The sequence below is a fragment of the Acinonyx jubatus genome, chromosome F2 (genome assembly GCF_027475565.1).
Source record: "Acinonyx jubatus isolate Ajub_Pintada_27869175 chromosome F2, VMU_Ajub_asm_v1.0, whole genome shotgun sequence".
Taxonomy (NCBI): Eukaryota; Metazoa; Chordata; class Mammalia; order Carnivora; family Felidae; genus Acinonyx; species Acinonyx jubatus.
The window spans coordinates 2,625,153-2,651,724 of NC_069394.1; the positions used below are offsets into that span (position 1 = coordinate 2,625,153).

Below are 26,572 nucleotides of genomic sequence, written 5' to 3' on the forward strand. Positions count from 1 at the left end.
ACAGCCCCACCCCCACCCTGGCAGGCTGTCCCCACACTGGGGACAAGAGCACCAGCCATGCCCGTGACCCTGGCCTCCTCACACCCCTGAGCCAGGCAAGCAGGCAGGAAGACTGTGTACTGGGTGCAAAGGCCCCACAGGAGCCCCCACACACAGGTACACCCCCCCGTCGAGCCCGGGGCCCGCCCATCAGCTCGAGGACCCCAGGCCAAGGGCTCCTGTCCTCCTGCCTCCATCCGGCACCAACATGCTTGAGCACCTCACTTCCAGCAGCACCTTCCAGGAGGCCATCTCTGGGCACCCAGTGACACCCCCACCACCCCCGGTATCCCAGCTTGGCCACTTCCGGAAGGTCTGCTCCCTCCGATGCTGTGCCGGACGCTGCATCCCATGGGCAAGACGCGTGGGCCTCGTTGTACTGATCCAACACAGCAGATCAGAGAGGTTGAGTAACTCGCCAAGTCACACAGCCAGCAAGCGGAAGAACCATGGTTGGGACCGCGTTTTGCTGAGCCGCAAAGACCCTGCTCACGCCGACTCTGGCCCTTGAGCAGAAAGCCCCCCCCACCCCCACCCCCCCCCCCAGCAGGCTGTTTCTACCACCCTCGTCTGCTTCCTTGTCCTTACAAGTTCCCATCGAGCTCTCGATACTGCACCCAAGACACAGAGAGCCCCGTGCCGCGCGGGCGGCAAACCCGGGCCCAGCAGCACGGTTCCCCCTTGTCTGGGGCACCCGCTCTTGCCAGGCCGGGGGGCGGGGGGGGGGGCACCTGCGGCAGCTGGCACAACACCAAGCCCTTCGGAGAAGTCTATTTTTATCAGAGCAGGAGCCGTTCCTGGAAGGCTCCCAGAGCGAGCCCAAGTCCACATGCCGCTGGGGGGCCAGCAGGGGGGTCCCGAGAAGCCAAGCCCACCCTGATCCCCCAGGAAACCTTCCCCAAGCCCTCCCGCCCCTGCACCCAGCAGCACGGAGGGGCCAGCCGCCCTCACTGACCAAGCACTGCTACCCTCTTCCCCCTCCCCCGCCGTCCCTGTCCGGCCCACTCTCCCTTCGGCCACATGCCCTTCAGAGCGGAGTGTCCCAGGCCCAGCCTGCCTCCCGCACGGCGTCTGGCACCAAGAGGGCCCCCCACTTGTTTACGGAAGGAGCAAATGACCCAGCGTTCTGGGCAGAGGTCCAGATGTGAGAAACGTCCAGAACCCATCACGGGATCTCAGCCCCCTGAGGTCCAGAGGAAACTCAAAGGTCACCCACGCCACCTAATGCCCAGCTTGCACACCTCCAGCGACAGGGAGCTTACTCCTCCCTGGCAGTGCCTCTTTGCCTTCAGGCAGCAACCCCAACAACCGGGTCCTGCCTCCAGTGCCTGCCGAGTGCCCACAGCCGGGATGGGGACCAACAGGAGGAGAGCTTCTGAGCAGAGTAAGCCAGCACAGTGGGCCTTGCCGAGGGCAGAGCCGGAGGCTCAGGTGACCGGGGAAGGCTTTCCTGGAGCAGCCGGCCAGCGGCAGGGGCACCGGCACGCTCCTGACGCCTGGAGCCTCATCAGGGCTTGACCCGCTGCCCTGACCACCCGCCCCTTGCGACCCGGAGCCAGGGCCTGCCCTCTGTGGGGCGCGCGGCCTCCTCTACAAACGGAGACACTGCCAGGGAGGAAAGCCACCTTCCGAGCTGGCGCCAGCTCCAGGCCGGTCACCGCGGAGCACCCAGGCGACGACCTAGAGGCAGAGCCCTGGAGAGCAGGCTTCGGCGGCCACCTGTCCCACCCGCCAGGATCGCGAGGTGGAGGAAAGCCCGGCAAGAAGGTTCCCCGGAGCTGGCCCATTGCCCCTCGGCCTCGCTGGGTCCCCCTCATCACACCAGAGGCTTTGATGGTGCCCCGGGGGGTGTGGTGCTGGCTCAGCAAACCAAGCGGCTGGCCCCAAGGCCGCCCTCGAGGACCGTCGGCCACCAGCACTGGGTGGGCAGGCCGCAGCTCCACCGGGGACCCACGTGCAGGCAGGTGGGCACCCCGAGAGCTCGGGTGAGCCTGCTGGGCTCCACCCCAGCTGTCAGGAACGGCGGGCACAGAGTGGCTGGGTGGGCAGGCAGCCGGGTGAGCCAGACCGGGCATCCTGGGACTCCTCGACCCTGTGGCCATCCGGAGCCTGGCAGGCCCACCGTAGGCCTCCGTCGCCTAGATGGGACTCACCCAGCGGGTGCCACAAGAACCTCCCTGGTAATGGCCAGCCTGGTCCACGCCCCTGCCCCTGGGCATTCCCAGCTGGGGACAAGGATGGGGGAGTTCTGTGGCTTGGAAGGTGTGGCCACCGCTGACGGGCTGCCTGTGACATCACACGGCGCCACACCGGCCACCGTGCATCCAGCACGTGAGGGACTGCCCACTTCTGTCTGGAGCCCCACCCCCCACCCCCACTGCCCATCCCCCACCTCAGCGCGGGGTCTGAGCGTGTTCAGCCACCTGCATGCCCCTGAGGCTCCCCTGCTCTGACTCCAGACGTCAGGACTCACTGAGGGGGAAGGGACACGGTCATGCATTCATTCATTCATCCCATGTACAAATATTTATTGAGCGTCTCCCAGCGCCAGGCACAGGGCTGATCGGAAATACAGGGGAAGCACCCACCGGAACAGGCAGCCTGCCCACCCTCTCCCGCCCCCCACATGGGGCTGCCGGCCACCCCTCCGTCCCCCTGTCCTGAGAAGCCTGACCCCATGGGCACCCTGCATGCAGGCAGCATTTCTGAGCCAGGGGTCACCCCATTCCTGGAGCTAAGCCCCTTGGGTTCCTCGCAGAGACCTCCCTCCATCCTGTGCCTCAGTTTCCTAAGCTGTCGCACACGGGGTTCAGATGTGGCATTTCCCAGCACCGCCCGTCACTGAGCTGCCTGAGTCATACCTGGCCCACCCGCAAAGCTGGCTACTGGGGTTCCGGGGACCTCAACCTGCCCAGCCTCCCCTCCCCTGGCTCCTGCCTTGGGGCTCCGGCCTGATCCTCACAGATCGGGGGCCGCCCGAGGGACCCTCCTACCCCCATGCCTTGACCGAGCCTTGACTGCCTGCCCCTGTACCCACAGCAGCCCAGCTCCTCAGCGAGATTGCTACTGACCAGGTGACCACGGGCACTTCTTTGTGCCTGTCCCCTCATCTGCAAGGAGGAAGGACCACAGAAGCTGCCTTACAAGGACACTGTCAGGAATCGTGAACTCAGTCACAAAAAGCACACAGGACAGGGCCGGGGGCAGCCACGGCCCCAGCTGTCAGTGCCAACGGGATCCCACGCAGCCGGGCACAGTCCCTCCACAGTTTCAGGCCTGGCTGTCCCCCGAGGTCCCTGACCCCGTCCCCATGCAGGCCTGAGAGGCAGGCCCAGGCCACTAGCCGCTGCGACCCCAGCACCGCCTAGGACCCACCTGAGACACAGACTCAGGGACACCCACGCGCCCTGCTCCCCCATCCGAGGACGGAGACCTTGAGGGTCTCCAGACCCTAATCCCCCTCTCCCTTTCCTCCAACCAGCCAGCCCCCTCTCCCACCAGGATGGGCATGACACGCCGTCGCTTTTCAGAGGGCAGCTTAGTGTGGGTTTCAATGAAGACAACGCCACCTCCAGCCCCAGATTCAACCTCGGACCAAGGGCCCATGTCACCCACCCACCCAAGTGCCCCAGCCTGCTACAGTGAGACCAGCAGATAGAATGGCGGCCCCCTGCTGCTACTGCTGCTGCTGCTGCTGCTGCTGCTGCTGCTGCTGCTCACACACTATCTGTGGCTCCCTACGGCCCCAAGCCAAGTTCTGACTTTCCAGCCTGGCCCACTGGCCCCTGTCCCTCCCACGCTCAGCTCACAGGTAGGAGGAGGTAGAGAGGGGCCTGTAGGATTCGTGCCTCCAGTCACCCTTTCTCTCTGTCCAGAATGCCCCCAGATACTCCTCACCCTCCAGACCAGGTGAGGGCCTTCTCCTCCTTCCCCCCTCCTCCTCCAGGAAGCCCTGGATGCCTTCACTGCTGGGGTTTTCCCCACTGAGTTTTCATTCCTACGTGCACACACCCAGCACCCTCTCTGTTCCAAGCCCCATGCTGAGAGCACTGGGGCGTGGGGGCGGGAATCAGGGGTGAATGAACCCCCATGACCCCACCCTCTGGGGGTCTACTGTCTGGGGTTGAGATCAGTGGGGGTGATGAGGGAGCGTGGGGCAGGCAGAGGGAAAAATACAGGCTGGCACCCCCAGGTGGGATCTGTGGGATATTCCTCAGACACTCCTGGCCACCCAAGAACAAAGGAAAGGGGCTTAAGTGCTTGCCATGGCGATGTGGGAAACTAAGGCAAATGAAAAACTAAGTTCCCTTACTGCCTAAGGCCCATTAACAAGTCCTTGAAACAGGCAGGGTGACCTCCCTCTGGGAGCTCAGCTGCCTCGATGATGACACTTTGCTCGGGACAAAAGGGAACCTTGGCTTAACATTGCCCCAACCTCGAGGACCCTGTAAGTCAACTTCCTTTATGTCAACTCTCCCAAGATATACGCTGGCAATCATACTCCAGGTTTATGGTCCCCGATATGCGTCTGAAGGGTCTCATGACTGAGGTTTTATTAAACGGTAATAAATGGCATTGTCCTAGCCCCTCAAGGTCCTGGAAACCTTGCTTCCAAAATTCTTTAGAGACTTACCCTATCCCCGACCCCTCCCAACCTGAGGGTATATAATGAGTCACCTGTCACAACCCCAGGGCAACTCTTCCTGCCCACAGGTCCTGTCGCATGCTTTCGTAAAACCACCTTTTTGCACCAAAGACGTCTCAAGAGTTCTTTCTTGGCCGTCAGCCCTGAACCCCCCCATCACCCTAAAACCCCATCAGGGGGACACACAATAAGCAGGCGATGGACGGCATCAGACAGAAACAAGACTGGGGGGAGGCTCTCCGAAAAGGTGAGCAGAGCCGAGCATCTCTGGGAGAAACGCAGGAAGACCCCATGCGCATCGCAGCAGCCCCCCCTCCAGGAGCCCCGGAGAAGAGTGCCCACCACCACTGTTGCCGGCTCTGGAACCCATTTTACGCCCCAAGTCTCCACCACCCCCACCTCTACACACACACACACACACACACACACACACACACACACACTCCCACCTGAGGCCAAAGACCGTGGGCCCCATTGTACACGGAGGCCAGGCGGAGGAGGAGCAGAGCAACCTGGAACCGGGTTCCTTCTTCCCTCCCCCGGGATGAATCCTGCAAACTTCACCTGTGCCGAGCGGGGCCCAGGGTACTGGGTACATGAGGCCTTCAGAGCAGCCAAAGAAGATGCCAGGAGGCCCAGCCACCAAAATCGCCACCGTGCCCCAGAAGAGCCACCAGGTCCTCAACTTAGGGCCCAGAGACTCGTGCTTTGCTCACAATTACGACCAACCTGGAAAGCTCTGGATGCTTCCAAAACCCTCGAGGCGAGGCGGTCGCTCAAACCCAAGGTAACAACCAGTGACCATCCAAGCTGCCGCTTACCGACAACGAATGGTAAGACGGCAGTTACCGCTGGTGGGAGCCTGCTTTCTGACGGGGCCCAGGGACTCTCAGGGCCGAATAGGCCGTAAACTCCTCCGTTTAGTCGCTGGGGAGGGGTTCCTGCATCCCTGAAGCTCCACGGACCCCTTCTGTACAAGGGCGTTTAAAATGGCCCCACAAGTCGCTGGAAGGGTCAAAGGAGAACGTGGCGTGCAGGTCCGCACCTGCTGGAGACGGTCTGGTCAGATCAGCCTCTCAGTTAGGGCCGAACCAACCACAGGTCCCACCTGCTGGCAGGAGGGCCGGGCGGGCCGGCCCCACAGCACCTCCTTTCACTGCCCTGCTAACAATAAATGATCACCAATGATGTGGCCCCTACCTCTAACAAGAGAGGACACGGGCACAGAGAGGCTCGGCATACCCCCACCCCACAGGCAGAAGAGCCAGGCTGGACCCCACCGCCCATCAACAGTGCAGCTGGCCAGGAGGGTAGGCCACCCTCCCCTGTGCCACTGGCCGGGGGTCACTGAACTATCAAAGAGCTTGGAAGGACAGTGTCCATTCCGGCACGGTCTGGAAGGAGAAGGTTCCATCACCAGGGCCACCCCGGCCCCATTTGATGGAGGAAACCACTGAGGCTCAGGCGAGCTGAGCAAGCAAAGGCCCAGGAACCCCTGGCCACCCGACCCCCCCGCCCCCCGCACCCTCTCTGAGGTGTGTCCCAAGGGCAGCCACACCCAGGCCTCCCGCCAGCCCCACCTTCCACACCTCCCACCCCCACGAGACCCAGAGCCAGGGAGCGCACAGACACTCACCCGCCTGCCTTCCTGGTCCTGGAGTCCCGGGGCGCCGGGCCCCCGCCCAGCTTTATCCCCGCCTGGCTGCCCGCCCTCCCGCGTCAAAGGCCCCAGATCATGGGCCGGTAAACTGTGTTGGGAGGCGGGGGCAGGCCGGGGCAGCCCCAGAAGGATCCCAGCCTTTGGCCCCTGCTATACTTCCTCCCGCCTCCCAGGGCTGCCGGGCAGCAGGGGAGTGGGGCTGGGACGAGGGTCTGAGGTTGAGGCGAGAACCCTGGTCCCGGGAAGCGGGCAGGAGAGCCCCCCTCCCCCGCTGAGCCTGACTCTGGGGCCGGCAGGAGGCAGGACGGTCCCCAGGGCCCTGTATCCAAAGGCAGCCAGAACAGGGAGGGGGCAGGAGGGGTAGGCACAGAGCCAGCTGAGAGGAGAGTCCCAGGCCGGGCAGCTGGCGGAGTGAAGGGTCAGAGGGACAGCCTGGGGCTTCCCAGGTCTCTGGCCTGTCTCCCCCACTGCCTGCTGCAGGCTGGGAAGGGGGTTCCAGGTCGCTTCCCTTGCCTGACGGGGTGCTCACTGTACCCCTGCCACCCCAACACCCCCACACAGAAATGGCCTGGCCCTCTACGGGCTGCCCCCAACCTAAGCAGCCCCCCAGTCCCCTCCCCAGATTTCTCTGGGGCTCCAGAAAGCTGCCCAGCTTACCCAGAGCCCCCGTGAGCCCCCCGCCCCCCCCCACGAGCTCAGTGCCCAGTTCTTCCTGTTGTCCTAGTCTCCTCCACGAGGAAGTGAGGAAGGCGGCTAACTGGTGGGTTAGCTCATCCCACCCAGGCCTGCCCCCACCCCCCAGGCCCTGCACGAGCACTGAGGAAGCAGGAATCCCACCAGAGAGGGAGGGGCTGTCCCCGCCCCTGACAGCCAGAGTCACCTGTCCCTGCTCCCACCAGGGCTCTGCCCCCTCTCCCCAGACCCTGGATAGGGGTGGGAGGGGCATCTCGGGCTAACTCCTGTTCCCTGCCAGGTGAGCGGTGGGGGTAGTTCCTGGCTGTAGGAGGGGCTGCTACCCCCGGCCACCCCGATGGCCCACAGCCATCACCACCCCCTGCCCAGGCATCCCCCCATCCACATGCCCCGAATTCCCACCAGGCACCTGCCCAGCAGTCATCCCACCCCAGATGGAGGCCCTCTCCAGGCTCGGTCAGACCCATCGAGGTTCCCCAGGGCCTTGGCCAGGCCCCAAAGCCCCCCGTAGCCTCCCAGCCCGTCCGCCTCTACTGCCCCTCACTGTGCCTCCTGCAGCCTCGGCCAGGTGCTGTGACTCACACGCCCGACACCCGGCCTGCGTCCTTTGTCCCTCCACCTGGCTGCCCTTCTCCCTCTGGCCTCTCCCAACCTCACTGCACCAACCTCCCCTGCACCCACAGCCCTTTCTCCACCTCCCGGCCCCTCCCCTCTGTCTGGACCAGTCCCACAGGCCAGGCCCCAGCACTCTGGGCCCCCGGAGGGCAGGGCCACGACTGGTCCCCTTCGGACCTGCCCAAGGTGGGGTACGAGCCCGAGGATCAGTGCACACAAGTGGGCCATGCGGCCCACCAAGCGGACAGGACAACGGACAGGACTGCTCGAACTCGCCTCCCACCGCCCAGTGTAACCGAGAGCCCGGCGGCAGCTCTGTCCACGCGGACACTCGCTTGTGCCACGAGGGGCCCCGTCGCCCTGTGCCACTATGCCCCCCCACCCCACCCCGTGGCCCTCCACACCCTCCATGCTCTCTGGTCCACACTCCATCCTCCTCTGGGCCTCGGAGGACTCTGCCCAGGCTGGAAGTCAGACCACGAGGGTCTCCCTGCCCGGGGCCTCCACACAGAGGTAGGGGGTCCACCCTCCTGAGACCCGGTGTCCCGCCTTTGTACTCGCAGGGCTGGAGCCCCCACCGTGGGCCCTGGGCCATCACTGCCCCTCCCCAGATCCCAGCCCACCTGTCCTGGAACGGACACGGCTGGACTCATCCGTGTTTCCAAAATTTCCGGGCTCCGCCTCCCCCTCCGGGGCCCCGCCGTCTGCATCGGCACACGAGGCCGCGCTGACCCCGGGTGGCTGGAAGCAGTGTGTGCGGGCCCGGCTGCACCCCCTGCCCCCAGCACCCCTGCCCTCGGTCCCAGAGGCCTGGTTGCCCGCCAGCCCACGGCCCACTGTTCTGGGGCACAGGGTGTCCGCTTGGGAATTCCTAAGCCTCAGGATTCCAACAGGAGGAAAAGCTCAGAAAGCCCGCCCTAGCTGCACCCACAGTCCCCAGTGCCTTCCCCCTGGGCTGGCGCTGACTCCCGGCACCATGCCACCAAGTCCCCAAGGTCCCCAAGGGCCGGTGCCCAGAACGGGGATGGCGTCCCAGAGGGGCATGGTGCTTCATGGGTCCACTAGGAGCCAATGGCCCCTGAGAGGCCCCTGCACCCTCCAGGCCCCAGGTCAAGCCCCTGCCAGGAATGCGGAGGTCCCCAACCCTGCCGTCCTGAGAGCTCAGGGCCTCCCCAGTCCACCAGGTAGACCCCAGCTCCTCCCATGCCACACACACACACAGGACGCTCAACAGGCAAAAGGGAGCTGGGGTCCTCTGAGAACTGGGGTGGGTGTCGTGGCCCTCAAGGTCAATGTGACCTCACACAGGAGGCTGCTGGGCAAGTCCCTACCCGCCAGAATCAGCTGGAGGTCCCCCGGGGGTCCTCAGCTGGTAGGAGGCTAAGACACCCCTGGCAACTGAGGAATCCCTCCCTGTGGCTGCTGTGTGCCCCTGGGCCCATCTCCTCCCCTCTCTGGGCCTTTTGAGTCATCAGCACAAAGTGGAAATAACAGACCTTCACAAGGTAGGGGAACAAGAACTGCCCCCTGAGGGGCCCACCCTCTGGGTGCCATCCCCCCGGGTGCCCGTGAAGTTGTCACACGGCCTGGAGGGCAGGGCCCGGGGCTGCCCGCCTGAATCAAGCAGGGCCATGGGCCCCGGCCCCTCTCCACAGAGGAGCCGCGCTGGGTTCCCCTCGGGCCCAGGACCGACGGTGCGAGGACAGGGCCCCCGAGGGTGGTGAGCAGACCAGGGGAGGGGCCCCTCAGCATATGCAGCCAGCACCAGGCAGACGGTGCGCCCCTCCCTGCTGCACCCGGCGCACCCCAATCCCAACTGGGAAGCAGGATCAGACGCCAGCCCAGCACCCGCGGGGGAGGGGCTCTGCCCACCGAGCAGCCGATCCCCCGTGCCCATCCAGCACCGTGTACCCGTGGCAGGACACTGTCTGCAGTGGTGACCCGGCGTGACTGGACCTCGGGGCAGCACGGTGTGGTGGCCATTTCTCACCACCGCACACAGCAGCCTGGCCAGAAGCAGCCATCACACTCAGCCCGTGTCACAGAAGAGGAGACTGTGGCCCAGCTGGAACCCAGGTCCGCGGGCCATCGCCACTCCTGGCACATCCCAGGGATAAGCCCAGTATCCTCCAGGGCAACATGGGGAAGGCCCAGGGACTCTGCCATGTCATAGCCTCACCCGACGCTCTCAGCACGGGCCCTGGCCCACGTTCATCCTCAGAGCGGTCCTGGGGGCACCCATCACCCCGTTTTACGGATAAGTGCATTGAGGCCCCATTTTATGGATAAGTACGCTGGCCACGCAGTCAGTGACTTGCCTGAAGCCACACAACTACGAGGGGGCTGAGCCAGGATTCAGAGCCAGCCCTGGGTGGACACTTTCTATGTATTTTCTCCTTAAAACAACCCCTGATGGGGAAACCGAGGCCCAGCCCTCCAACTGAGGCCAGGGCTCCAGGAAGCCTCGTCACCCAGCGCCTGCTTCATCCCTGGGATCCCCGCCCTGCCCCCACCCAGCACCCGGGGTCGCTGGGGGTCAGGCGGGCAGGAAGGGGGCGCCAGATCTTGGAGGTAGCCAGGGCTGCCGGCCAAGGCCCTGGTTGACGCGCGTCAGAGGGGCCTTCGGGAGCCACGGGAAAGAGCTCTGACCTGGCCTCGGGAGGCCACGTCCAAAATAACCGGCCCCACCGCCCTGTGAGGACTCAGCCGGGCGCACGTAGGCCCCTCGGCCCCGGGCGTTGCCAAGCTGGGTGCGGAAGGTCACGGCTATTTCTGGGCCGGCCTGGCAGTGAGACACGGGCCCCCCCCCCACCGGCGCCCCCCAAGGACCAGAGAGGGGCGGGCCGCTGCACCCAGGACACACAGCAGAGGGACCCACGGGTCCCCCCTGAGCTGCCACCTTCCCTCTCTGAGCCCTCTCTCCCTTTCCAGAAGCCCGTCCGGCGTCATTAGCATGTCAGTTGGCTCCATTGGCATTTCCAGGCCATCGCGGCCACCCCAAGCCCCGGGCTGGACAAAGAACCGTGTCCCGTCTCTGAAACAGCAGGAGGGGCACTGCTTCCTGCCCTTCAGCGGCTGGAACCCCACGCGGTGCAGCCCACACCCCAGAGACGCCAGCACTACGCCCGCCACGCACGGCCTCCAACCCGAGCCTCCGTCTACCCTCTACAGGTCACGGCCTTGCGGGTGCCAGTGACCATCCAACCACCGGGAACCTGAGGCCCAGAGAGGCCGTGAGACTCTGAAGCGGAGCTCCCCCTCAAACCCAGGCCAGGCAGGGCCTCCAGGGGCCCAGGGGAGGGGACAGCTCCCTCCCATCAGCCCGACCCAGGTGAGGTTCTGCCCACGTTCTTGTTCAGGCTGTGACCACTATTCCCAGGGTGTGAACGGCTTGGGAGTCTGGCCTGGTTCCCATCCTGGCTCCCCCATCGCAAGCTGTGTGACCCTGAGCACATCCCTCAACCTCTCTGTGCTTCCATTTGATCATCTGTAAAATGGGTTCACTGCAGCTGCAGATGGCTGTCCTCCTGGGGTCTGGAAGGACACCTCCCTTCCAAGCAGCCTCGTCTGGATCCCTTGAATGTTTCTGCTGTGCCAGATACCCCCACGGGCTCTGACGGGACTCTGAGCCCCGCAGGAGAACCCGCGTTCAAGATGGCGATGCTGGGGACACCGAGGGCTTCTTCCCCGCAGAATGTCCCGGAGCCCGTATTCCTCTAGAGACGTAGTGATCTGGAGGGGCGCAGCCAGTGGCACGCTTCCAGAACATTTCTGACACCACGCACTAGCAGCGAGAGCACCTCATAGAACCCCACCTCGGCCCAGGCTCCAGCCTCCCAGCCGCGAAGGTAGGAGAGCCTCCTGGCCCGGCCTCCCTGCCTCCTGCTCATCTTATGTGGCTTGGACCATCTCTAGCCCGGCTGGTTGTCAGTGGAGGGACCACCACGCAGGGACGGAGGCAGAGCCCGGGCCAGGCCACACCCCCCAGTCTCCTGCCCCGGCGTCCCCGTGTTGGTCATGCGTGGCGACCTGAGGGTGGCGGGATCAGCTCCTGCCTGCAGACATCGGCCGCCATGAGGGCAGCAAGGCGGATGCCCAGCCTGAGAGGGCAGCGAGGAGGTGCCGGCCACAGGAGGGGAGGCACCCTACAGGCACCCACTAGGCACTCAGCCATGCCGCCCCCACCGCTGCCCCTGCCGCCCCCGCCCCCCCCCCGCAGCCCCACCCACGCCATCCGAGCTGCCTTCCCAGAGAGAAGGCCCGTCCCAGGGCGCTGGGCATCAGGACCCGGTCACCTGCACTGTCCAGCTCCCAGAGGACGCAGTGGGGAACCGTCACAGCAGAACGACCCAAGGGAAACCCCTCTTCTCTGGGGCCTCGAGGGCCCCCCATGGGGAGCCAGAAGCCCCACAGCCCCCCCAGCAATGAATGAGAGGCTGATGCAACTTCCGGCCCAGCGTCCTCACCAGACCCTGGCTCCCTTGGGCAGCTCTGGGCACTGCTGTGGGCACAGCAGGGGCAGCAGGAGGTCGGGCCGCATCACCAGGCCAGCAGGCAGACCCGTACTTGGCACGGCACTGCCGGCTCCCCCCCCCCCCACCGCCGCCCCCCGCTTTCCCCAGGGCTGCCCCTTCTTCACATCAGGCGGGAGTGCCCAGAGGCGGCTGAGTGAACAGGCACGGCAGCCCCCTCCTCGCTGGACCCAGCCAAGCGTACAGGGACAGAAGGGGGCAAGGGACGCACTTCCGAGGGCACAAAGCCCGTGCCCACTCGGCTTCGCCTGACCCCTCAGCAGCTCTGTGAGCCCCCCTACAGGGCACGGGCCCGAGGTGCTGGGCCGGCTGGCCCCGCAGCCCCACCCCCCTGTGCACGGCCGCCCCGGGGTTTTGCGGACCCGCAGCGGTAGGAGACGGAGGAGGGAGGGCAGGAGACCCCACGACAACACAGACCTGTCTGCGAGCCGCCTGCTTCGCGCTCTCAGCCAGACTCACCGATGCCGGGCACCGTGCTCAGGCAGGAGGAGGGCGGCTCGACCCTGCTTCCCCAAACTCGTTGAGCCCCGCCACGGCCCAGCACCCGCGGGCGTCCCGTCGTCACTCTCCCCTCCAAGCGCTAATGAAGTCCCTGCGCGCTGGCCGCCCTGGGGCCGAGCCGGGCTAATCCTATTTTGCAGACTTTAGCTGAGAACCCGCTCAGGCCAGACTCTGCGGGGCAGGGAGCTGGTTACATTTGTTTCCCGAGATAAAATTCACGGAACGCGACACGTGCCGTTTCGCTACTTGTCTACTCGGCGTTTTCTAACATGTCCACGGTGCTGCGTAGCCACCACGGCCGCCTGACTCCAGGGCATTTCCGTCACCCCAACAGGCGGCGCCACACCCGTCGCAGCCCGGCCCCAATCTCCTGCCGCCCGCCGCTGGCAGCCAGTCCGGTGCCCGGGATCGCACGCCCGCGGATTTGCCCGGGCGCACGTTTCACATAAGCGGCATCAGGCACCACGTGGCCTCCGGCCTCTGGCCCCGTTCGCTCAGCACGATGCTTTCTAGGGGCGTGCGTGCTGTCATCGGGTCAGGACTTCACCCTCTTCGTGGCTGAGAATCTCTACGCCATGTGGAGACCGCGCTCTGCTTTTCTGTGCTCAGCGGACGGGCGTCCGGGTCACCTCCAGTTCTGTTCTCATTTCTCCCGCAGGGACCGCGCACAGCAGGAGCGGTGCAGGACACGAGCCGGGGGCCGGTCGACAAACACCCACAGGCGTCCGTTCTTCCGAGATCCCACACTGGAGCGGGAGTGTGGGCGTCGCCACACGGGGTGGGAGCACCTGGTCAGCCCCTTCCTGGGCTCCTCGGGTGCACCAGGCTGCCGAGGGCACCGGGCAGGCCAGGGAGGGACGGAGGTCCCGGCAGCCGGGCAGGTAAGCGAGGGGCCTCCAGGGTTCTAGGCCGGGCGGGGCTGGCCTTCAAGGATGGGAAAGAGGGGCGCCTGGGTGGCTCACTCAGTCGAGCCTCCGACTCTTGATTTCAGCTCGGGTCACGATCTCACAGCTCGTGAGGTTGAGCCCCAAGTCAGGTTCCATGCGCTGACAGCACGGAGCCTGCTTGGGATTCTGTCTCTCTCTCTCTCTCTCTCTCTCTGCCCCTCCCCTGTCTGCTTGCACGCCCTGTCTCTCCTTCAAAAATAAATAATCTTTAAAACAAATAAAATAAAAAGGACAGTTGTCAAAGCAACTTTAGAAGTTCCAAACACAACCAGCACACGTAGAGTGAGCACAGGTCAAGGATTCATTCGTTTGCCAGGGAGCCGGCAGGGGGCAAAGCCGGTTCCGAGGAGGGTCCAGGGCCCCGAGTGCTCCCAGCCCGTGGTGACGGAGCACCGGAAGAGGGCAGGAGAGCAAGACAAGTGATGCTGTAAGGGGTGACACCACAGGGGCCACCTTCTTTGTCAGACACAAATCTGCACGTGCACCTGTGACTGCCCAGAGTCCAGGCCACATGTGGGCACCAGCAGCAGGTGCAGGCATCCCTGGAGAACCGGACCAGGTGGCCTGCGGGACACGGAAGGACACGCTGTCCCTCTTTTGTCTCAAGAGATCCCCCTGAGAAGGGCAAAGGGCGGGGTGTCCAGGCACAGCTTGAGTAAAGGCCAGGAGGCAGGAAAAGGCAGGGGGCAGAAAGGTGAGCCAGGCTTCAGGGGACACCGCAGGGAACTGCTCCCCAGGGAAGGCAGGCTCGGGGGACCCCGGTTCTCAGAATCGCTGCAGGGCACGGGCAGGTCTCTGCAAGCCCAGATCGAGGTGTGTCACAGAATCAAGCACCGGGTGAGGAAACAGAAAGTCCCCAGGATCCCCAATGTGGAGCAGGAGAGTCCCCATGGATGGTGACAGGTGAGACAGCAGTGCCCGGGCCACCTGAGGTCACTGAGAGTTTGGGGAGTGTGTGCCCAGAGCTAGTCCCCACCCTGGCGTCCTGGGTACCCCTGCCCCACCCCCCACCCCCTACCTGGCGTCCTGGGTACCCCCGCCCCACCCCCCACCCCCTACCTGGCGTCCTGGGTACCCCCGCCCCACCCCCACCCCCTACCTGGCGTCCTGGGTACCCCCGCCCCACCCCCACCCCCTACCTGGCGTCCTGGGTACCCCCGCCCCACCCCCACCCCCTACCTGACGTCCTGGGTACTCCCGCCCCACCCCCACCCCCTACCTGGCGTCGTGGGTACTCCCACCCCACCCCCTCCTCCCTACCTGGCAGCACCCAGGCTGACCCCATCCTCCAGGGCGGAAGCCCTCAGTGGCAGGCACACCACTCGGAAGGAAAAAGCCAAGCCTCCCCGCCCTGAAGGCCCTACCGCTGGGCTGCCCTCCCCCACTCTCCTCCCCCTCCGCTCCAGCCCCACCTGCCTTCCTGCCCTTCTGGAGACACACAGCCTCCGTGCGTGGTCCTGCTTCCGGCCCTTTGCCCTCACTGTGCCCCGTGCCGGGAGCACTCTCTGCCCCCACACCACCCCATGCTGTCTCTCCAGGCCTTTGCCAGCTACCTAGGACTCCTCCCTGGTTCCATCTGTCCAAACCCCCCTCCTTGGAGGCCCACTCACCAGCTCATGGACCCTTAGGAGCACCTAGCAGATGCCATGGCTGGGCTCTGGGTCCAGGGGCACTCATGGGGAGAAGAGCTCGATCCCCGGCATGACAGTAAAGTTGGCCACAGCGACCAGGCGGTGACCCCGGGGGCGGGGAGCCCACCAGTCACGGCCCCAGCAACAGCAAGAGAGGAAGGGGGCTCTCAGCTGCCAAGGAGCCGCTGCCCAACCGGACCCCCCAACACACTGAGAATCTCCTCTCCTCCATCCAGCCGCCACGCAGACCCCCTCGCCGCAGGGGAGGCGGGTGGAGGGCCCCGCCTTGTCCCGCACCATCTACAGAGCGCGCTGCACCCAGGAGAAAGCAGACTGGGGAGCTGAGGCTAGCCACTGTCCCGAGACCAGCCTCCCCAGGCTCTGGATTCCTGGCCCAGAGCCCCCGGCGCCCCTCCAGGCTTCTGCCACCATCTCAGCCTCTCAAGGAGGCCCAGGGAACCAGCCACCGCCTCCCTCACACCTGCTCACGCACGCGGCAACCATCTTTTACAGACAGCACCCTTCCTCCCTTCCCGTCCTGATGATCTTGGTGTCTCGTGACAAGGCAGGGGGCAAGGCCACCGCCGCTCAGACCTGGGGTCGGCCCAGGCTCTGCAAACGGGGTACCCACACCTGAGGGGCAGCTGTGTGCCGGGTTACAGACGAGTCGGCCTGGCACGCAGCGGGCACTCGGCAGCAGCCAGTGACCCTCCTGGGACAGGCCCACGGCTGCCCGTCCTCAGCCCAGGGACGCCTCTGGAACATCCAGTCTCACCCAGGACTGGCTGGTGGACACACACCCCCCCGCCCCCCGGCAGCGTGCTCCCCGGTCCCGGATCCCGCCCAAAGCCCTGGTTCTCACGCTCGCTTCCGCACGGGAAGGGTGGGGGAGACACTCACCCTGCCCCCAAAACCCCAGCACACTCTCGGGGAGGGCTCTGCCCATAAGGACCCTGCGACAGAGCCTTCCAAAGTGGGGGAGGCGGGGACAGGGCAGGGAAAGCAGTGAGAACTCAGAGGGAGGGGAGGAGAAAGTGGAGGGAGGACAGGAAGAAGCCAGGCGGGGGTGCTCCTTGGCTCCCCACGGCTGGCCAGGCAGGGCCGTCTGACCCCCGGGCCCACCAGGCTCCTTCTGAAGGCGGGAGGCCGGGCAGGCACAAAGCAGCCAAGGCCCTGCTGGGGTCAGCGTCCTTCCTCGGGTCGGGCGAGCCCAGCTGGCAATGTCCGTGGGAACTGTCTCCGGGCCCAGCCAGCCACGCTCAGGCCAGTCGGTGGGCATCGGGGCTGCAAATGCCAGGGCAGCTGGGCACGTCCCGAGGGGCAGAGGCCCAGGCCCTGACCCTGCTGCAGGGTGAGCTGAGGGTGGTGTAGGGGAGGGGGGTGGAGGGACGAGGGTCTCTGGGCCACGACCACCCCTCGTCACTATCCGTGCCCCCAGGCCCCGCCTACCTCTCTACGTCACCCCAACGCCCTCGCCCTCAGCAGCCCCGTCAGAGGCCACAGCCTCCACCTGCACCGTCTCCCGGCCCCCTTCCCCTACACACCTCCTCCCGGACCCTCAGCTGCCTCGAGGGCTCGCCTCTGGCCCCTGCCCCCCGCGTTAGGGGCCCCTCCTCCGGCTCCCTGGACCCCACCCCTCCCGGACCATCACGCAGGCCACCCGGGGCTGAGGCTGTGACTTCACGGGCCACAGCCACGCAAGGGAAGGGGTAGCCACCGGGCTAGACGTACAGATGCATGCACTCGATGAACATCTCCGTCCACACTCCAGCCCACACGCCACAGGGGGCCCTGGAGCACCCAGCTCCGCCCCGTCAGTCCTCTGTGCCCCGCTGGGGACCCCCGGCCACCGGCTGTCCTCACAGGCCTAGGGGCCCCTCGGGACAGCCCTTCCGGTGACTTCCTGCCAGGGCAGCCGGGGGAGGGTAAACAAGGCCTCCAGATGGCTTCCTGTGGCTGCCCGGCCGTGGGAACGTCCCAGTCGCCGAGGTCACGGAAGAGCCGGTGGGGGATCCGCATCACCCATCGGCGGGGCACCCGCTACGCGGCTCAGGCTGCCCGCACCCACTGCCCCTCTTTCGCTTCCCGACATCCCCACAAAAGGGCTTCCCGCCCCCATTTACAGAGGGGGAAGCTGAGGCACAGAAGGACGAGTCAGGCCAAAGGCCAGAAGCAAGACCTCCTCTCTGCTCACCGGATGCCCTTTCTTTATCAGGCTCCCCCCCCAACGGCTGGGGCAGGTCATTCAGCCCCACTCCAGAGACTGGGAAAACTGAGGCCAGAGAGGGGAGGGCATGCCAGGCAGGACGGGCTGATGGCTGTGCTGCGATGGGGTCCGCTCCCCCCTCCCCACGCACACCTGTAAAGGAGGGGCCGACAGTCCTGGCTCCAGGCCACTCGGCGAGGACCACACAAGCCCGGCCGACGGAGCGCTGGGCACGACGCACCTGCCTTCCATCCCTGCCCGTTCCCCGACCCACCGCCCCGAGCGGGCTGACCCAGGAGCTGCCGCAGTGACACTGTTAACTCGGGCCCTAAGCCTCGAGAGCCCCTCCCTCTACTGTGGTGCCCACAACCCTCAAGCCCAGGCCAGGCGCCTCCTCCTCCCAGAAGGCCGCCCTGACTTCCTCAAAGCATGAGGGCCACACACTCTGGGAAAGAGATTGTCGTCTCCTAGGGGTCTTGCCCACCCCTGGTCTCTCCCTCTCCGCACCACCTCTCTCTAACTCCCCCCAACCCCCGGCAGGGGCCAGTGCAGGCCTGGCGGCCCCTTGAGAGGCACGAGGAGGCAGAGGCCAGGCCAAGCCAGTAAGCTGCGCTGCCCATCCGACTACCCAGCAGCCAAGATGGAGATCATGGGGCGGGTACTGATCAATCAACAGGGGTCCGTCCAGACCCAGGGGCCAGGGTCCACGGCTGCCTCCGGAGAGATCCACGGTCGACAGTAAGGGAAATTTCCAGTGAAATGCGGAATGCGTGCGGGCAGCCTGTTCCCGGGAAGCCAGCACACCCAGCGCCCACAGTGGTTATAATTGCCTGGGCTGTTTGAAGTTTTCTAAGAACCACCACTAAATCTGGATTAAACCGTTAACGACCTACGAGAGCCCCGTTTGAGAGCTGCCCTCCCGCCTCCCACCCAGCAACGTGAGCCCCTGGGGCAGTAGATGCCGCCTCTGCCCCCCCAGGCCCAAGAGCACCACAGGACACATAAAGAAGCCAAGTCACCTGGGCTTCGCCTCCCGAGGTCACGGGCCCCCGGCGAGGGTAGACGAGAGCCTGGTGACACGGAGCAGATGCAGGGCTGGAGGCGGCAGCCTGGCCCGCCGGCCGAAGCTTCACCTCCGAGGCTGCCGTCTCTGGCCTGACCTCCCACCCAGTCTGCTGCGAGGTCCATGGTGCGTCCCCATTCTCCAGACAAGAAAACTGAGGCCCAGGAAGCACAGAGGCAGGCCCAGGGTGAGCCAGAGAGACCTGGCAGAGCCGGGACCATGGCTCTGGGCTCCCGAGGGCCATGCGGAAGGGACAGTGAGGTTACTGTGGGGAACCCCAGGCACCCCCTGAATCCCACATGGCAATTCCCAGGCCCCGGTCCAGGCAGGAGAGTGAGGGGGGGCCAGTGTGCCCACACCAGCAGGTGAGGGGGGAGGGGCGCCAGCAGAAAGGAGCACCCTCTGGGGGAGGGAGGAACGTAGACCAGGTGGAGCCCACCGCCTGCAGCCACGGGGCCGGGCCGGTGACGGGACAGGCGGGGCCGGCAGGCGGGAGCCCCGGGTGGGGTGGCGGGGAATCCTCTGTGCGCTCCCGCGCCTCTTCCAGGAAGCCTGAGTCACAAGAGGGGCCCCGGGGCCAGGAGAGTGGCTGGAGCACCAGTCCCATGGGAAGCGGACGGGGCAGGGCCGCCTGCCTGTCCACCCGCCCCCACTGACCGGGCCGGCCCTGGCTTTGGGGTCTCTGTGACCGGGGAGGCCGTGGGAACGAACGACTGCAGCTCCCAGGGGGGGGCTGTGGGGACAGAGGAGCTGAAGACGGCAGGTCAGAGCCCCCCGTCTGCAGAGGGGGAAACCGAGACCCCAAAGGAGAAGAGTTGGCCCAGAGCCATGCAGCCAATGACCTGTCCTCGTCTGTGCCCTGGCAGCCACGCCTGGAGGCTGGGAGACCCTCTATCCTTGGCTCGGAGCCCCGTTCCAGCACATCGGCCCCCAGCCGTGCACCCAAGCCCCCCAGACTCCCTACAGTTGGAGCCGTCCCCCTGAGGCTCCCCCTTCTAGGACCATACCTCAGGGAAGCCACACCCCTGCAGGCTCTGCTCCACCCCTTCACTGATCTGGTCCAGCCTTCATTTGCTGGTCGAGAACAGAGACTCTGGCAATGACGCCCACCCCCAGGGTCACCCAGCAGGAGAGCGAGACCTTGAAGCCACCTTCCAGGCGCGGCCCCTCACCAGCAGACAGGTCCTGAGCACAGGACACAGGGCCCTCCTCCCTGCTGGCCTGCAAGAGTCTCCAGGGTCCTGCACACTGAGTTCATCCCACGTAGGACACAGCCGAGCTCGGGCTGGGCACATGGGAGGAGCACAGTGCCGGTGGCAGCCGGGAGGCCCAGGACGCAGAGGGGTCAGTGTCTCTGGAGGCCCGAGAACCCACGGCTGTAGGGCGAGCGTGAGGGCACAGCGCTGACGGCTGATAAGCTGCAGAGCAACTCCAGCCGTCCCCACGGACGGTGGCCTCAGAGAGGAAAGGCTCCAGCCGCCTCCGTGCCCACTGAGCCCCCATATCCAAGAGGACACACCACACCTGCCTGGGTCGAGACGTGCACTCAGCTTCTCGCCTTCCCGTTTCCTGGGCGGCCGGCTGAGGCCTGGGCAGAGGCGGGGATGGGCCCCAGGCCAGGACAGGACAGCCAGGTAGCAGAGAGGTCACTGCGGCGGGAGCTGGGCCTGGCCGGGCACCGCCCACCAACCCTGACCTGGGCCGGCCCTCCAGCCCCCCCACAGGAACACCTCCCAGCCCACGGAGGGTCTGGGGTCACCAGGCTAGACGCAGGGTCAGACAGAGGGGCCTCCCTCCTTCAGCCACCGCCACCTGAAGGCCACGTGACCTCAGAAAGCGAGGAGCCTTGCTGAGCCTCGGCCTTTTGCTGTAGGACAGGTGGACACTGCTTCCCATAGCCACGGGTGTAGATCAGGACGGGGTCCTGGCACACAGCAGGCACCCAGCACGCCCCGGCAACTGCCTTCTCTGAGCCTCGGTTTCCCCACCTACAAGCTGGGCTGTTACGCCTGCCTCCCAGAGTGGCGGTAGAGGAAGGCACTCTGGTCCGTGGGGACGTGGACAGAGCCACGTTCTGCACAAAGGAATCTGTGCTCACTCCTCTGGCCTTCGGAGTCCCCCTGGGCCCAGCTTCCTGGTCGGGAAAACAGCAGGTGGAGAGGCTGAGCCGTGGGCCCCCAGCAGGCCCCGCAGCCCTCCCCCCCAACCCACCTGAACACCCGACGCTGAGGGTGGGGGCCGCAAGAGCAGGGCCGCCTCTGTTCCAAGCCCCGCCCTCGGTACCTGGCAGAGTAGCTCCTGGACACACGTCCGGCAGCACCCACAGCCCCATCGGCTACGCCGCATCGCCGTCCCAAGCGAGGAAGGGTATGACGAGGCCCGGCACAGCCACACCAGCCCAGCCTGGGCCGCCCTCCCCGCCACCTGCTAGCCCCCAACCTTATCCCATTTCTCCCCAGCGCGTTTGTCACCAGAAGTGATCTGCACCCGGCGTGTGTGCGAGCTCTTGGTGCGTCTCCCTCCTCCCGACTCACTGCTGGCCCTAGGGCAGTCGCAGCACAGCTCACCAGGGCCTGGCACACAGTAGGCTCTCAAGTTTGCTGGCACAGTGAGAAAGGAATGCCTGACTGGCTGCTTGGAGCCAGATTCCAAACCACCTTACGACCCGGAAGGTGCCGGCCCCACTGAGGACCACCGCCCACATGCTAGGAACCCTCCGTGCCCCCAACAAGGAGCCACAGTGCCACGGTGACAGCCCAGGCTGGAAGGAGGGAAGTTGCGTTTTCTGCACACCTTCTGAGCACCAGGGCGGCGTCCGCCCATGTGACTGACCTCACACCTCGCTGTTCCCATTTTACAGGCGCAGAAACTGAGGGGTGAGGCATTAAGTATCTGGCGAGAAACTCGAAATCTCGCCAGAACTTCCTGACTGAGGAAAGGCCCTGGGGGCGGCAAGGGGTGCCAGGGACTAAACAGAGCGGGCGACGGTGAGGGGGTCCGGGTGGAGGTGGGACAGCCAGGCAGCGGGTGGGGAGGCCGTCCCGGACGGAGGGCACAGGGCAGGGCCGGCCAGAGGTGAGAAACCCCAGCGCATCACCTGCTTACAGCCTACCGTGAGGTTTGGAGCCTCTGGGTCACAAAGGCAGGGCAAGGTCTTGGGGGACATGCCCACCGGTCCCTGGCCACCACAGCCCTGCCAGCTCCAGCCAAATGTTGCCTGGAGAGGCCAGTGCCCTTTCTACTTGCCCCCCTCTTTTGCTAGGGTCTGCCAGCCGGTGAGGCAGCAGGGGCCCCATCTGGATGTGAGCCCCCAGGAAGATCGCTAGCACAGACGCTGTGTGTCTGCGGACCCCCACCCACCCCAGTGGGGGGCAGGGTGGGCTCACACCAGCTCGGAGCCGACAGTGTCCTCCTCTTCCCAACAAGGGCACGAAGTCAAGCTGGCTAATGCTTCAAGGCAGCGCTTTGATGAGCACTTCCCAGCACACCCCGCCCGGCGCCCTGAGGTCATCCTGAGGCCCCCCAACCCGTGGCACCTCCAGGACCCCCTCGCCTTCCAAACCGTCCGCTTGTCTAAGAAAGGGGCCCACCCACCCGGCTTTCCTGCTGTCCACCATGCCCACGCTGCGGACGACATCGGCCGCCCCCCACCCCGCCAGGGCCTACGCTGGCACTGAGGAGACAGGGGTGACTAGCTGGGGCCCCAGCCTCATCCTGGCGGTCAGGGAAGGTGTCCTGGAGGCGAGCAAGGGCAAGGAGGAGCCAGTAAGCCTAGGAGACGGCCTGGAGGTCCCACCTGACCACCACCCGCATCTTCTCCCACCACACTGGCCACCTGGGGCAAGGGGGAGGCCCACGACCCGCCCAACCCACCACGACCCCACCACCCGCCTCTGATTCCAGCAGGGGGCCCGGCACAGGGGAAGCGCTTGGCAGTCGCCGTGGGGAGCGCTGAGGGCTGACCAGCTCTGCACAGGGGCCTTTGAGGAGCAGCCTGGGACCGCCACGTGGTCAGGGCAGCCTCCGTCCCTGAAGAGCTGCAGCGGGGGGGGGGGGGGGGGGCCTGGGGAGCAGCGGAGACACCCCCGTGCCTGCCTCAGGTTAGGCCCTGGGCTCAGGGCCTCTCCCATTTACTCCTCACAGCAGCCTGCAGGGTGAGCCACAGGGCACCCACTTCACAGACGGGAAAACCAAGGCTCCGTTTAGATCTACGGGTGAGGTGGGCCCGACTCCACCTCGCTGGGCCTCAGCCTCCCCATCTGAGAAATGGGGTGAAGAACCTCCCTCACAGGAGGGTTTGAGGTCAGTGAAGCGCGGGGCAAGCACAGAGCTTTGAAGAGGCCTCTGGGCAAGACCGCACGCACCCTCCGTTGACCCCGTCTGGTCCGCACCCCCACGCTGCTGCGCAGGCGCGGGATCCCCTTGAGCCCACACGCCACGCTGACACCCAGAACCCACAGAGCGCTTGGGCCAGGGCAGGAGGTGCAGCGCATGTCTAACCGCCAGGGTCGGGGTGCCCATATGGGCTGTGACCTGCTGGTCTGGACCCCACGCCGCCCTCGGACCTGCTAGCACGGTCCAGATGGGCAGCCTCACCTCAGCCGCCAGGCGCCAGCCGCAGAGGTCACCGGACCACACAGCGGAAGCGCTCTGACGGCTTGAAGCTGAGCGTGTGCCACCCATCCCAACCGCCAGCTGTCCAGCAGAGCCCAGGGGCCACGTGGAGAGCCACCTGTTTAATCCCTGTGGCACCTGGGATAAGGCGGCCGACCTGGTTCTGCAGCTGGACCGCCGCCAGGAGAGGGAGGCGCCGCCAGGCTACCAGCCCCCGTAAGGGTCTGAGCGGGGCCGCAGACCGGGTATCGGGCCCCGGAGCTCAGCCTCCCGCGACATCCGCTGCCATCCCGGTCCTACCCGAGGACAGGGAGGCCCATGGGGTTCTGGTGACAAGAGCGTTAGAGACCAAGTGCCCCCAGACTATGCAGATGAAGAAACTGGGCAGAGAGTGGGGCAGAACCAGATCCTGGGCCGAAACTTCGGGGAGGATGAACTCGGAACAGGGGTCACCCGCCCCCCAGAGACGGAAGCGGGGTCAGCGCTTCCAGCGAGGCCGGGGGCGCCCCGGGAGCCCCTGCACGTGGCCGCGCCCAGGCCCGCGTTCCCGCCGCAGCAGCCGCCAGGCCAGGCCGAGGGGCCCCGGGACGCGCCCGGCGCAGGGGGCGGCCGCCCTCCGTCTGCGCGCCCACGGCCCCACGCGCCCGCGCCGCGCGCCCCCGCCCGAGCGCGCGCCGAGGAGACTGACCTGGCGGTCCCGGCGCCGGCTCGACGGGCGGAGGGAGGGGCGCGCGCGCGTGCACGCGGGGCCGGCGCGCGCAGGCGCGGCCCCGGCTCCGGGAGCGCGGGCCGGGGCGTCAGGTCACGTGCTTGGCACGGCCCAATGAGAGCGCTCCCCACGCCTCGGCCGCGCGCGCGCGCCCCGCAGGCCCCGCCCGGGTGGGAAGGGGCGTGGCCATGGGGAGCGAGCCGGGGGGGTGGGGCGGGGTCTGACCTTGGCTGCTGACAGGGCCCGCCCGCTGAGGCAAGGACTGCCTGGCCGCCTGGAGTGGTCACGGCCCGTTGGATCCCGAGTGAGGATGGAGAGGGCAAGGTGCGCGGGGGCCGAGAAGGGGTCTGGAGGCCAAAGGTTTTACGAAACTTCCGGATGCCTCGACGTCTCCATTTGTCCATAGGTGCTGAGCACCAGACGCGCGTCTGATGGGAGGATGGGGCCTAGATAGCAGTCACCCAGCGGCGGCATTGGGGTCAGACCAGGGGGGCCCTGAAGGTGGGCTCCTGGAGGGGGTCATCAGGCCCCCCGGGACCTCGCGCCCCGAGGGCAGGCCCACACGCAGAGCTGCTCAGAAAGCGGCAGCTGCCTCTGTAAGGGCTGGTGGAGGCCCGACCCTCCTCCGTTTCTCTGTGCCCCGTGGGCCGGCCAGGTGCCTGTGCCATTTCGGCCACCAGCCAGCCTCCGGGGAGATTTGTAAGGTGCCCCCCTGGGGACTGGTGAGGGAGTCCCCTTCCGGATCAGCACTAACTAGGGAGCTCATGGCCAGGCCAGTGGTGGCATGGGGAGAGGGCCCAGGACAGAGGGCACCAGAGAGGCAGATGTGGAAACGCCAGGGTCCCCTGATGCCGGTCCATGCACGAGCCCCACCGTCAGCCCAGCCTCTCCTCCCAGGCTGGAGGCTTGCTCTGGTACTATCTCCGCGTCCTGGGGAGGATGCCCCTCCGACCACCCACCCCAGCAGCCACAGTGACCCCTGGAAGGCAAGAGTGAGAGCCCTCCCCTCTCCATGCACAATCCTTCATGGTGGCACCTTGGTCCCAAGGCCATCTGACTGGGCCAGGGCTTGCTCCTCTAGGCTCCCTCCACTCGCCACGAAGCTGCCACAGCATGGAACACCTGCATGCTGTTCCTCCAACAGTCAGGGTCCATCCCACCCCAGGGCCTTTGTACTTGCTACTCCTGCTGCATGGAAACTCTTGCCCCAGGCCACCCCTGTGGTGCTGCCCTTCACATCTTGTCCCTTTCAGCTGTCATCTCCTCTGAGAGCTCAGTCTCCACTGGCCGTCCCCTCACTCAGCTCTGCCAGAGATCCCCCCCCCCCCACCAAGCAGTTACACACAACACCGATCATGGTCTGGGTGAGGACCTCACCTGTGTCCCCAGCTGTGTCCCCAGGATTCACACCAGCGTCCGGCACAGATGTGTGCGCATTCATAGATGGGGTGATCAGACGGTGCCCAGAGGCCCCCAATGCCTCCTTAAGAGTCAGAAGGAGGACAAAGGACAGAGCCTTGCAGACCTGAGTTCGAATCTCAGTTCACCAGCTTATCCCCGCACAGCCCCACGAGGTAGGGACCGTTGTTCCCCTATTTTGTGGATGAGGCACAGAGGGGTTAAGCAACTTCCAAAGATCACACAGCAAGTCAGAAGTAGACTTAGTCCAGACCTCCCCTTGTTTAACCACAAAGCTGGGGTTCCCTGTCCTCAGTGCCTTCACGCAGAGAACAATGGGAAACAGCTAGGGTCGCTCCAGGTTTGAGGTCCTGGGAAAAAGGAACCGTCCACTGAAATGGGGGTCTCAGCAACCACCAAGGCAGCCCATTGTCCATGGGGCCTCAGGTCCGTTTCAGTTGTTAATCTGTTTCTAATGCTTGGCTTGACCGGCCACCTGCACCCCTCCCCTCGTTTCAGACTCTTTCTCCTCCCCTGCCCCAAATCTCAGGGAGTCTCTATCCCGGCCCCCTTCGCTGTGGGGTGGGGGGCGTGGCCTTCCCCATGGGCTCACAGGCTGGGGTCCCTTTCATCTCCCCCCCCCCCCGTGTGGCCTCAGTGTGGGCAGGGAGGAGGCTCTGTCCCCCTCCAACCTTGTGCCGGGGACTCTCCCAGCGAGCACACACCATGCCCTGCGGAAGAAGGACCACTGTGCAGGTTAGGAAACCGAAGCTCCCTTCAGGCAGAGCCAGGGTTCTATCCCAGGTCTGGGGGGGCCAGAGCCCGCACACTGCGGGGGACAGGCGGGCGAGAGGGAGAGTGGGGAAGAATCCTGACTTCACAGCGGGGAAGGTGCTCAGAACTGACCTCCTCTCATGCAGGAGAACACGTGGCCCGAAGAGGTGATGACCATGCACGGGAAAGGCAGGGGCAGAACCCAGGCCTGAACGCCAGCCGCCAGAATCCTCCCGGGGATTGAGGAGTGGTGCCCGGAACAGATCCCATCCGCACCAGCTCCTGGTCACTGGACCTGCCACCACCCTCCCCCCCAAGCAGAGCAGAGAGGACCCCCCCCTCCCCCGGCCAGGGAGGGGGCGGGCAGAGGAGAAGGTATTAGGAACATTCAGACAGTGCAGGGGCCGCTGGGGGCGGGCAGGATTAGCAGATTAGCTCCGAGGAGGACAGAGATGAGGTCAGTGCTAAGTGGATTTCCAGAAAGCGGCCTCCAGTCCAACAGCCCCGGCCCCAGAAGCAGCAGGGCCACGAGGAGGGGCCGAGAG

At 65.8% G+C, this 26,572-nt stretch overlaps 1 protein-coding gene across 1 annotated transcript in view; it reads right to left on the minus strand.

Moving 5' to 3' along the window:
* Positions 1 to 23,961, minus strand: part of PTP4A3 (protein tyrosine phosphatase 4A3) — a 34,763-nt gene extending 10,802 nt beyond the window's left edge. The window contains exon 1 of the mRNA XM_027063788.2: positions 23,835 to 23,961. The gene's annotated coding sequence lies outside the window, so the exon portion shown is untranslated. The remainder of the gene's footprint in view (positions 1 to 23,834) is intronic.
* Positions 23,962 to 26,572: the final 2,611 nt, after the last annotated feature.